The following is an 11,626-nucleotide window of genomic DNA, read 5'->3' on the forward strand; positions in this document are numbered from 1 at the left end:
ACTGCATTTGAGAGAGGTGGTGCCTAGGGCTGATGCCGTCAGACGGAGAACACGACCGAGGCATCTCATGGTGGTGCAGAATTGGGATTACCGCTACCGACTCGAGGGAGTTACAATGAGGATATCGAGCTATCTGGAGGTGTCGGTACTTCTTCATCAGGACCAAGGTCGCACACCAGTGGAGCGGCAATTTCAGCGGTCGAAGGAGCACCCTAAAGAACAATGGTATTTACCAACTTCATCCTCGAAGTTGGTGGCTGTCTTATATCTCAGTAATTGAACTGGAAACTACTCGCAAAGCCACAACAAAACTTTGTCTCGAATGGATGGATGCTGTGGCACAAAATCAGCAGCCCTTGTGCTTGACCCACACCGTCGATGATGGAGCAGCAGAAGCCCCTGACCTGATTTCATTAGCCGCTACCCACCAATGTGAAACAGCAACTCACTCACCCGCTCTTCTGAGTATCTGGAAAAAGCAGCATCAATATGCATGCCTTCCACCATGGACCATGGTGGCTCTTGGTGGGTGGGATGTCGAGTATTGGGGTCCTGAGAGAAGTCCCAATGCCCCTCCCTCCATCAAGCAGGACTCTTTGTATGCACCGAAAACCTGCCCTTCCCTTCTTGCGGCCTGTCCTCTGTGGTTTCTTGTCTGTATGTAGCACAGATCCAAAGCTCTTGGGTGTTGAAAGAAACCCCTTGAGGCACAGGGCGAAGGGTCATGTCTGTAATTACAAACTGGCTGCGGGAGAAGGCGACTGGTGCTTTGAAGACCCACACGAGCCATGCGTGAAAGATGGAAAGGACAAAACAGGATCATCACACCTGAGCGGCCTTCCAGAGGCAGAGGCAGGAAACGGAAAAAAAATTTGGACCATTTCTCGATTTGTGCGTGTCATCCTTGCGCAGGGGCCATGCTAATCTTCTCTGTATCGTTCCAATTTTATCAGATGTCCCCGAAGGGACGAAAGCAACAACGTGCCTTCTTTGAGATACAAAGCCTGTAAACCTACATTTGCCTGCCCATGTGGGGCTGTTCTTTCTCCACGTGGCGGACGCACACTTTCCATCAAAGCCGTGAGCAACGCGCCTGGGCTTGCCCTTTAAGCTCACCGGAGACGGAGAGCTTCCTAGGAAAAGCTATGACAGCCCCATCAAAGTTCTAACATGCTACTTATTGGACTTCATCAAGCAACCATCCCCTTGGGACTCAAATGAGCTCTCTCTCCGACTAAGATGCCCCCGTGTGGGTCGACCCTTAGAGGCGAAGTGGTTTCTCTCCTGAATCACCAAGGCTATGTGCCGAGTAGTTGTATGTATAGCCAAGGTGAAGCACGGCATGTGAGAGGACTTGAAGGCAAAACAAAACATGTGACTCCCTCAATGATTTTCGTGTACATACCAGTGACCAGAAAGCAAATAGAGAAGCAAACATGCTCATTTAAACCCAGCCTAAGGAAAAAAAATTTAACACTGGATTGGTAATGGGACACTCTTATTTCCTCTTAACCAAGCAGCTTACCTAGAATCATTCAAAGAATTCAAATTGAGTTTTGAAGTGTTTTGCATCCACGAAGTTCTCTTATGAGCATGGTCACCATGAAACGCATTTCGGCGCGCCTATCATTAGACTTAAACTTTTCGTGGTGAAACACCAGGTTACAAGGGTGGAATGTTTTGGCCCTAAAACGTTTCGCGCTAACACCAATTATGAGCATACGAAAACTTGGCATTTTTTGGGCTATAAATTCCACATTTGACTTTGTGCTTGTTGGCAATGGGTTTTCAAGCTAGCTGTATCAAAAAAATGTGTGCCATTTTTGTCAAATTTTTCATAGTATTAGCAAACGACCATCCTAAAACTCGTCTTAGTTAGGGTTATAGTGCTAAATAGCTTTGAATAGTAGTCTCTGACATGTTTGCATGCTTCTAAGGATCACGGAATGTTTCTATTTCAAGTTATGTCCTTTCTATAAAAACATTCATGTGCAAATTTGTTGACAAATTTTGCAATTTGATTATTTTTTTTAGCATCTTAGATGCAGTATAAACACAATTTTAATTGTGCATATGGATTCCACATCATATAAACATGTTTCCTTGAGTTCAATTGAAGCACTTAATACCCCGTAGAGGGAATGATGCAAGGTTGGGGTTACATGCCGGTTTTACTAGGATCAAGATCATTTTGAGACACTCTTATATTTAGTTCAATGTTGTCCATTTGATAAGGGAAACATAGTAAATGTGTAGGTCACAAAAATTTCATTGAGATTGTTTTATGTGAGCATGTGTTGACAAATCTTCAAGAGATGATAAAGGCCCACATTATGGAAGCCAGGTTTTCATACAAGCAGTTTGAGTATCTTATAATTGTGTCTACCATTAGCATAATATGGAATGTTTTGAACAATTTCACATGAAAAGATGCTTTTATGTCATGTTAGGTTACCAAACTACTGTTAAAAGATAAAACACTCAAGAGACATGGTCTCCTCAAAGGTGGCAGCGGAAGATGCAATGAGGACAAGACCTGGCTCGTGATCCGATGGGTACCTCCACTCCCATCTAGAACACCTGCAATGCCAAACACATGAACTAGGCACACCTGTGGAGAAGAGAGATCACATAGGTAAAATAAGACATGACATCTGAGAATGAGAGAGAGAGAGAGAGAGAGAGAGAGAGATCTGGCAAAGCTCTCCATGCTAATAACAATCTACTCTAACAAGTGACCAAGGGTGGTCTGACATAGAACTGACATGCCAATGGATAGATCTGAGGACACACGCAACTGTGACTGCTACTAACACTGCCAATTGCTCCTGCACACGAGACCACTGATACAGCCTCGACATGTGCATCACCTCCAACATGCTCTGAGAGCATATATCTAGATGTGGATATAGATCTCGATCGAGGAAATTGGCTACTGCATGGGCACAAAGCCCGTGAAGGGCTACCCTAAAGTGGTATTGAACCATTGAGATGAACTCCGAGCACCGCTCCTATTGACCAAGGAAAATATTGGGCTCCTCCTCCTTTGCTAACTGTTAGCTGCACCAAAAACACCGGTGAGGGTGCTGCCTAAAAACGTTTGGCTGTCCCTCTTCTGTCCGCTGGGTGGCTGCCTGGCCTCAAAGGGCTGCCCCCTTGGGTGCCCAATGGAGGGCACCCCTGACTGGCACTGATCTGCAATGTGTAGAAGTAAACGCCCCCTAGCTGCCTATATAGGGCTTACAGCAGCCTGCCCGACCCACTCCTCTAGCCCCACGACCATAATAAATGGGGAAAATAGGGGAAGGGTGGAAAGTGGCACCATATGTCCATAGGCTCAAGGGGGGAAAATACCTAGGGCACTAGGAGCATGCAAGGACATGGAACTGAGCCAAAACCCGAGCTAAACATGGCTAGACATGACCTCATATGAGAGAACAACCTCACACTGGACAAGCTCAGCCACAAAACAACCCTCACTCCCTAATCTGCTCCTGGGAGATACCGGAGCTACCACCGGACGGGAATATGAACTCTAACACCCCCTCTCAAATGCTGGACGAGAAACGGGTCCAAGGAGCTGGAGTGAGCAATCTAAAACTGTAAAGAGAGGGTTTTGTGGATGAGGATATCTGCTACAAACTCTGCCGTGGGAAAGTATCCTGCAGCAAATACGATCCAACTGCTACCCTCAAAAGACGCCTGTGAAGTATAATGTTGTCGGCTGAAAGTAAAGCCAAGTCTATCAAGAATATCCTCAAAGCGAACTGACTCACAAGTTGCACAACCAACATCTGCAAAAGGTACTGCTGCTGACCGCTCCAAGAGTATGTATACGAACTGAGGGTAAAAGGCATTAAAAACTGGTATCCGGATCATTTTCCAACTCTAAAGTACTCCACCCTCAAGAAAAGAGTCAAAAATCTGCACCGGCCGTCATATACCATATGCCAAAAATTACTCCAAGATGCGACGAAAGTCCAAGGAAAGGGAACAATCCGAGACTATTATGGAACTATATGTCCGATGAGATGAGAAACCAAAGAGTTGCACCAACCACCATATAGAATGATGATCTGCAAACTAGAGCTGCACCAACCACCATATAGAATGATGATCATCGGAACTGAGAGTGATACTGTAACTATCTATTTGGAACACCACTCGAGAGAATATCACCCCATTTTCAGAGTGAATCGGAAACAAACATCCAACAGAATGGAAGCACACATCAATACTGAGACTGCAACTAACACGGCAAGATCAAAGGAAGATCCTACTCCCAAGCTCTGCAAGAGAAGAACAAGGTGTTGTAGAAAGCAACCAAATAGACTGTCAATCCTATTTGTTGCACATGGAACCACTAGAATTGAAAATAATTAGTCCAAAGAAACCGACTCCCAAGCTGGCTCCATATCCCCCTCGGAAGGAAGAACACTCAAACCATGGATAATTGTCATAGCTCTCCAACAGTCTCTGCATGTGTAACTGGATCACCAAGGATAGGTGAATCCAAAAGGAAAAATGATATTGATATTGATATACCTGTGGAACCTAGAACCAAATATGGGAGAAGCAAGAAGATTGTCTCCCCTCTTTGAAGAATGCCATGGGTAATTGTAACTGGTTCTAGTCCGAGAAAGACCACTATTCACCTATACACAAGGTAACATGCTGGTCTAAGGATAAGGGAAGTAGGTGTTTCCTATATGGTACAGTCTCCAAGGATCAATATGGAAGACGAGGCATAGGAACTACTGCTCGGGTGCACTGTGAAGAGCAACCGTCACACCACAAATCCAAAAGACGAGGCAACCACCAAAATGGCTAAGGGAAAACATCCACCAATATAATAACTGCACTGTGGGCTCAAGCACACCATCCAAAACTGCAAGAAATGGGCAAGGGAAACCTAGGACTGAAAGACACCTTGCGTGGTACTCCGCTGAATGGAGCATTGGTAGTCGACTGAAGATAATGACCTAGAGGCCCCCTCTGAAAGAGAAGTATCCTCAAAAGTACGCTGTGAGGTAGCAAGTGGCTCAACCCACGTTGGAATAGAGCAAATATTGACACTGAAAGCTCAAGAGCTAAACTTGAGAACTCCCCCAAAGGTAGGAAGTCCCCCTCCCGCTCAATCCTGGGAAAAGAGAATAAGTACCACCAGAAAGAAATCTGAGACAACATGGAGTAGAACTTTTTTTCCTCTGAAAATGAATAGCAAAGCCTGAATCTCATGAAACTCGAGACTCACAGAGAATCATACCATCGGTAAACTTGGATTGTGAAGAATAGGAAGACCTGAAAGGTCGTCACCTGAGGATCATGTTTGCCAAAGAAGCTATCGGGGTCCAAAAAGACCTAGCTACTCATGAAAATGACCCTGAGATCAAACCAAATGCCCGCCATATCTATGCATCTGCCAAGATCAAACCGATTGGTACAATCCAATACAATATGCCAAACTGCATACAGACTCGGAATAGCACATATACTGCCACCAATGTTGTAACTTGCTTCCTTGAAATCTTCATCAGAAAACTGTCCTTTGTACTTGTGCTGAAAAGAACATACCCACAACTGAATTGTGCAATCAACATCCGATACACAACATAAATCCAATACTCAAACGGAGAGTGAAGGAACCGGCTCGGGAACTAGCCTGTGAAGAACGCTAGGGCTGATTTGTAACATGCCAGAAAACTGGGCACAAAATTGCAAGGGAAGAACCTGCTATCTGCACACATGAAGAAGGGCTTCCCCCAAGGTTGGAGCTCTCCAAATGGATGTATGGAAGAAGAATCCAAATGTTCTTGACTGCGAGAGTAGGAACTAGATGTCCCCACTAGCTGTCGACGCCCTATGCAAACCTGTCATCCAAAGGACCTCGACAAATCTGCCGTCGATCATCAAGAAAAATTGCCCATAAAGGGTTGTAAACTTGTCCCAAAACTAGTGTAGGTTAGTTGATAAGGATCTAAATTATCCCACAACTGATACTGACAAGCTCACAAGAGGACAAGGAAATGAACAAATTTAAAGGGCCACACTACTACTGGGGAAAGGAGAAAACATGGAGAAAGGAAGGGCCCATACTCCAACATAACCTCCTTGTACTATTTTCATTGTTGGCTAAGGGTATAACACCACTTGCTCCACTTCTACAACTCATCCAAGGGAAGTCAGATGATCAAATAAGAAGTGGTTATGGAGGTAGAAGTCAAAGCCAACTCCAACACATGCACTGGAACATGTACCTGGACTGCTGCATACCGGATAAACAAGAGTCTATTGAAGCTGGAGCTGGAACTTCCATCCATAGCTGGAAAATAATAACCATGGAACATCCCCTGCTTCAGGTCGGGAAGAAATTCCCCTCTGTCATCCATAATCCACAATCTAGAACAAAAGTGCAACTGAATCATCAGCCTGCTACCCAAGTGATAGGAAGCTCCGTCGCGATAGTTACAAGAAAGACGTGCATTTGTAAAAGGCAAAGCAAATCGGCCAATCCATCTTCTCGAAGAAAACACAAGGATAGAAAGCGCCTCCAAAAGGGATGAAGAAGATCCTACTATTGTCCAAACACTTCTCTCTAAAGAAGAAGACAAAAATGAGTAGCTCCCCCTCTGGATCCAACAACCCATGCTTGCTCTCCTTGCTAGAAAGCACAGTAACATGACTCCATTTGGGATAACTCAGGCAATCTAGCACTGCTACACATCCTGGAGTCTTTAATGAGTTTCCCTCGGTGGAGAGAGGTTGGGATAATCAAGGGTAAAGGCGAGGAAGTTGTAGAAGAATATCCAAGGCCCCACCATACCCAAAGCTGCCCCAAAATTGGAGACAAAAAAAATAACAGCAAGTTTCTTCTCTCTTAATCATGTCCAAGACCACACCGGATCAGCCATATCTGAGCACTTAGGTGGTCATAACACCATAGAGCTCTGATACTATGTCAAAGGTGGCAGCAAAAGATGCAATGAGGACAAGATCTGGCTCGTGATCCGATGAGTACCTCAACTCCGATCTAGAACACCTGCAATGCCAAACACATGAACAAGGCACACTTGTGGAGAAGAGAGATCATATAGGTATAATGAGACACAACATATAAGAATGAGAGAGAGAGAGAGAGAGAGAGAGAGAGAGAGAAATCTGGGAAAGTCTCTCCATACTGATAACAATCTACTCATACAAGTGACCTAGGGTGGTCCGACATAAAACTGACATGCCAATGGATAGACCCGAGGACACACACAACTGCGACTGCTACTGACACTGCCAATTGCTCTTGCACACGAGACCACTGATACGGCCTCGACATGTGCATCACCTCCAACATGATCTGAGAGCATAGATCTGGTGCATCTCCTCCAGGCTAGATCTAGATCTTGATTGAGGAAACTGGCTACTGAATGGACACAAAGCATGTGAAGGGCTGCCCTAAAGTGGTATTGCACTGTTGAGATGAACGTTGAGCACCACTCTTACTACCCAAGGAAAACGTTGGGCTGCTCCTCCTTTGCTAACTTTCGACTGCACGAAAAACACCGGTGAGGGTGCTGCCTGGCCTCAAAGGGCTACCCCCTTGGGTGCCCAATGGAGGGTGCCCCTAACTGGGACTGATCTGCAATGTGTAGAAGTAAACACCCCCTCGCTGCTTATATAGGGCTTACAATAGCCTGCCCGACCCACTCCTCCAGCCCCACGACCATAATAAATGGGGGAAAATAGGGGAAGGGTGGAAAGTGGCACCATATGTCCATAGGGTCAAGGGGGAAAAATACCTAGGGCACTAGGAGCATGCAAGGACATGGAACTAAGCCAAAACCTGAGCTAAACATGGCTAGACATGACACGATATGAGAGAACAACCTCACACTGGCCGGACTCAACCACAAAATAGCCCTCACTCCCTAATCTTCTCCTGGGAGATACCAGAGCTACCACCAGACGGGAATATGAACTCTTATAGGTTTATATGCTTTAAGTAGACCACAAGGGCCTACTTGGTTGAGAATAAGCATGATCGCCAATAGGACTAAGGTGGTTACAGAGACTGAGTATTAACCATTGCAAGTGGGATCCATTCTACGGAGAGAGAGAGAGAGAGAGAGAGAGAGAGAGAGAGAGAGAGAGAGAGAGAGAGAGAGAGAGAGAGAGAGAGAGAGTATTGAACCAACCAACCTTGGCAATGAATTGATCGATTGATAGATTTACAATGGAGACAGTAGGTTGTATATATAGTCACCTAGCACTAGTTTGGTACGAAAAAGGACACCTAAGTGTCCCTTTTTAATGATTTTAAATAAAATGGTACATGGAATCTAGAAAACATGTCAAGGAATTCTTTTGCAAGCTTATGCATTTTTAGCCAAAATATGCATAAAAATTATAATCTCTCATTTTTGTACACAATCACTTTTGTACACAACTTCAAGTAACTACACTCATGAAAAGCACCTGCACAAAATTGCAGCCGATGTTTCACTTAAAGTTGTACACTCTAAGAAAAAATGAGCAAGGTGCATACAATAATCCATGGTAACTACTTATATATGTGCTCGGCATTTTTGCAACTGTTATGTAAAAAAACAATTCTTTGTAACTAAAATTAAATATACAAATTTGTGTGAGTCAAATATGAAAACATTTGTGAATTTTATTACTGACCACATAAAACATTTGGTTCATCTAAATTTTCAATGTCTTATGTTGCATATATACTAGATCTACAAATCTATTACTTAAGGAAATGCTACTTGATGGCTATGCAAGCCACATTTGCTTTATGTCGTATGAGATTGGGCACCCTCTTGTTGTATGTGGTTAATTACAATTGGGATAGCTGGAATGGTTAATTATTGTGTTGTCTTTTTATTTTTACTAATGGTGAGTTGATGCTGTGTTTTCTTGACGGGCCTGACGGGAAAAAGAAAAAACCCGGTGGGCTAAATTGTATATAGCAAAACCTCTTCTAACTTTGGGATTTTGACTAGGAAAATCCTTGGGGAGTGCATCCGAGTGTCGGGTACATTAATTTCCTTGTGAATTGACCTAAGGTTATAGAGTCATAGGTCCCTTTTTTTGGATTGAACATGACTCTTAATACGGTACAACTTCTAAAAATATAAAAATCCTTCACCGAGAAAAAAGGTATGAAGCTAGAACAATTGAAAATTTGGAGAGTCGTGGTCATTTTGCAACGAAGCCATTGGTCCATAAAAGGACCGAAGTTGGTTTTAGAAGATGAGAATAACTAAATAACGAGTTGATAGTCAAGGATCAGATGCCCTATACTACTGTATTGGATATATAAAGATCCTTGAAGTTTTTCATTTTATACCACCATAGGATTGAACTGATATACATTTTCACTGCACAATGAGAGATATAATCCTTAATTGGGTAAAAATAGCTTTTATATATTGAATTGGATGCATAAGGGGGTTACAAACCTTGATTGGGTACAAGTAGTCCTCAGTTGTGTAATTGTATTGAAGATTTCATTGCCTTGTTTTATGTATTGGTTTATATAGAGAGTGCATTATGTACTATGAAATATTGTTAGTGCATAATATAGCCAATCAGAGATATTATTGCTTTAGTTTGTGTTTTACAAATGATTATCATTGTTTCAATGTAGAAGTTGATTATTCTTTCTAGCCTGTGAAAATAGATGTGTGTTATTGTTAGTAAATCACAGAGGATGTATAGCTGATCCTCATATTTATATTTGCGTTGACAAATTCATAACATTGTTGTATGCATAATGCCAAGTAAAGAGTGCATTGCAATGTGTTCGATATGTGGATTGACAAGAGTGCATTGTAAATTGCATACTATGTAGATTTGATTGCTTTCTTAGTGATCGTTTTTCTAATTTATATTGAAAAGAAGAGAAAGTGTTTTTAAAACTAAACATCTAGTTCTTATGCCTTCAGTATTAAATTGAAAGCAATGGAGCAAAAAAAGTTGGCACAAGTGGTACGAAGAAGGCAAAGAATAAAAAAGCCCCTGGAAAAGAGTGGGATTATGCTCACAACATACGTAGTCGATATATGGAGTGGCAATGTAAATTTTGCTACCATAAAATCTTGCGATGCCCCACATATTAGGGATCATTTTTTGGGTAGCTCTACAAAGAATTGTAAGAAATGTAATCATCCTCAAGCACCTGCAATTGCAAAGCTTTTCAGAGAAGAGCTCACCTGAAAGAGTGGCAAGAGACAGCGGGTACACAAATCTGTTATGGATGCATGTCAAGAGCAGACAGAGTCAAATATCAACTCTCATAATCATGTGATGATACCAAATAACCTTGTAGAATAGCCTATGCAAAGAGAGGAAATGCCAAGCAGTGTTCCTTTTAAGTGTCATCATTGCATCAAAGCTTTCAAATGCATTTGCTAGAAGAAGCACAAACTACACTCGCCAAAGCAATATTTTTCACTGGGAGTGCTCTTGTCATGGTAGAAAACAATCATTGGAAACATGCATGGAAGAAAATTGGTGCTCATTCGGCCCAGGATTTTCAGCCCCTTTGTATCACACGATATGAAATGACCTCTTGGACAAATGTTGCATCGAAGTTAAAGAACATGTTTCCAAAATAATACTTGGGGAATATATCATTTTCAGGATGCACAATTGTGAGTGATGGTTGGTCTAATGTTCAAAGAAACACACTGATCAATGTGATGCAGGTTTGTCCAAGGGGAGAAATGTTCAGAAAAACGGTTGACAAATCTAGTGCAATTTAAAGTGGCAAATATATCTCTGAGATCTTGATTAAAGAAATCAGTGTTGGAAATGTCGTTCAAGTAGTCATGGACAATGCAAAGAACTGTAAAAATGCTAGCGAATTAATAAAAAAGAACTTTTCACACATTTTGGCCAATGGCTGCAATACCCACAATTTAAACTTGGTACTAAAGGATTGGTATACTAGGAAGAGGAAACCACATGGTTCGCCAAAGTAATTGACACAGCACGACAAGTTGTGAAGTTCATCTTGAAATGACAAAGAGTGCTCAATTTGTACAGGATGCTCATGTTAGTTATGTTAAAATTACCTACTAAAACCCGATTTTGCATGCACTTTTATACATTGGAATCACTCCTACGTAATAAGTGCGTTGTGATTGACACTTTCAATTGCGCGTCCTTTGACGAATGGTAGCTTGAGCATACATAAAAAATGAAAGAGAAAATTACATGCTTACGTGGATCTATAAAGAAGCTTGCTTGGTCGAGAAGTGTAATGGGTGCATAGCATGTAATGATGCCCATTATGTTCACGATTTGTATCCTTGATCAGAAGGCACCAAATATGGGTAAAGTGTGGATGACCTTGTGGTCAGTCCAACAAAGTATGGAAAATTGTGAGGAGTTAAAAGAGTTTGTATTAGAGAAAGAGTGGTGACTACCATTCTTTGCTGCAAAATAACAAAGAATTTTGGCCAAGAATTTTCATGCAAGATGGAAGAGCGCTCATAGCCGAGTCATAGTGTAGCATAAATGCTCGATCCAGAGTATTGGAATTTAGATCTGATGTCCAATACGTTCTACTCCAATGTTCAAGATTGAATTGATTGCATATGAGGACATTTAGACTAAAAGA

General features: G+C 42.4%; 1 non-coding gene across 1 annotated transcript; it reads right to left on the bottom strand.

Annotated features, from left to right (window-relative positions):
* Positions 1 to 866: 866 nt before the first annotated feature.
* Positions 867 to 969, bottom strand: LOC147438006 (U6 spliceosomal RNA). Its single transcript, XR_015184987.1, has one exon. It is a non-coding gene; the product is annotated as a U6 spliceosomal RNA (small nuclear RNA).
* Between the last annotated feature and the right edge of the window lie 10,657 nt (positions 970 to 11,626).

This window comes from Adiantum capillus-veneris, chromosome 17, assembly GCF_014529385.1.
Source record: "Adiantum capillus-veneris isolate H3 chromosome 17, ASM1452938v2, whole genome shotgun sequence".
Lineage (NCBI taxonomy): Eukaryota > Viridiplantae > Streptophyta > Polypodiopsida > Polypodiales > Pteridaceae > Adiantum > Adiantum capillus-veneris.